This window comes from Elgaria multicarinata, chromosome 9, assembly GCF_023053635.1.
Source record: "Elgaria multicarinata webbii isolate HBS135686 ecotype San Diego chromosome 9, rElgMul1.1.pri, whole genome shotgun sequence".
NCBI lineage: Eukaryota > Metazoa > Chordata > Lepidosauria > Squamata > Anguidae > Elgaria > Elgaria multicarinata.
The window spans coordinates 31,689,703-31,691,294 of NC_086179.1; the positions used below are offsets into that span (position 1 = coordinate 31,689,703).

The 1,592-nt window shown below is 48.0% G+C and overlaps 1 non-coding gene across 1 annotated transcript; it reads left to right on the top strand.

The window, feature by feature from the left end:
• The first annotated feature begins 1,078 nt into the window (after positions 1-1,078).
• Positions 1,079-1,197, top strand: LOC134404344 (5S ribosomal RNA). The gene has a single exon (XR_010025861.1). It is a non-coding gene; the product is annotated as a 5S ribosomal RNA (ribosomal RNA).
• Positions 1,198-1,592: the final 395 nt, after the last annotated feature.

Here is a 1,592-nt window from a genome sequence, read left to right on the forward strand (position 1 = left end):
TGCAAAATTTGGAACTTCCAAAACTCCAAGTGAGCGCAGGAAGGACTTCTCCCCTGAGTCAAAGCCACACACACACAACATCCCTGTGAGGTGGGCAGGGGAGGAGGGAGGGAAGGCAGGCAGGCATGCAGCTGGCATTTCTGGGGGCATAAGGAAGTGAGCCAAGAATAAGCCAGTAATGCATATAAAATGGAATAAATAAATAAATAAATAAATAAACAAAGGAGGGGTGGAATTAAAAGCAGCAGTGTTGCTGAATAAACAACAAGAAGAACTTTTTTAAAAAGGCTATATCTGTCTTTTACCAGTAATAGGGGGACGTGCCCGGGGGAGGGGGAAGCAGCTGCCAATTTGACTGGTCCTAGTGACCAGTCTTTTAAGAAGCAACACTGTCAGTTCAACTCATGAAAGACATTGCTCCACCACTAAGAAGTAAACGCTCACTTCAACTCATGATAGGCATTGCTCCACCGGGTTACTCTCTTTGGAAGGCTCTGATGGCCTTCCAGTACAGGAGAGAGTGGGGGCACGTCCACAATGAGATGCCCTAGGGGAGCTCATCCCCTTGCACCACATCTTTTCAGTTGTTCCCCAAAGTTAGGGTGGGGAGCAGTGCTGTGTTTCTATCTCTTATTCTTGACTTAGTATATGATTTCAGGTTGTGTTTGTGCATTTGGTGGGGCTACTGTGTTAAAAAACACTGGGAAAAGTCCATTCAGATTAAGAAAGAGAAGTTTCCCAGAATCCCAAGTTACCCGTTTTGCCTATGCCCTCCTCCAACTTTGGGATCATCATGACCGGGAGCTGACTCTGCCCCTCAGCCCTTTGAAAAAGGTATTTTTCCCGCCGATTTTTTTAAAAATTCTAGCGCGCGACCCGCACCACGCAGAGAGGTGAGAGTAGTCTCAAAATGACCCCCATCCACGACTCTCTGTGCACAAGAATTTTCAGAACGATAGCTTAAAAAACAACCCAGTTATCCCCAATTCTTTTCCTCAATGCAATCCTATGGGCGAAAACCGCCGTTTGAGCCGCGCTGTCCGTTTGTTTACCTGATTTTTTAAAAATTCTAGCACGAGCCTACGGCCATACTACCTTGAACACGCCCGATCTCGTCTGATCTCGGAAGCTAAGCAGGGTCAGGCCTGGTTAGTACCTGGATGGGAGACCGCCTGGGAATACCGGGTGCTGTAGGCTTAGAAAAAAAAAAATTCTAGCACGCGACCCACATGACGCAGAGAGGTGAGAGTAGTCTCAAAATGACCCCCATCCACGACTCTCTGAGCACAAGAATTTTCAGAACGATAGCTTCAAAAACAACCCAGTTATCCGCGATTATTTCCCGCAATGCAATCCTATGGGCGAAATGTTTTCAAGATGGCGATTGGAGTGCTCCGCCTGAAATAGGAGCTCCGAAAAATGGCCGCTTCTCTTCGCCTTGCTTCTAGGGGTCCGCGGTCCGCTTCTACTCCGCCTCTGGGTAAGGCGGAGCAGGCCAATTCGCTACTGCTTCTCCGCTCCTAATCGGAGCGGAGCACATGCCTAGCAAATGGAGAATTGTGATTTGTGGAGGCATGCAAGATGGCAGTGAA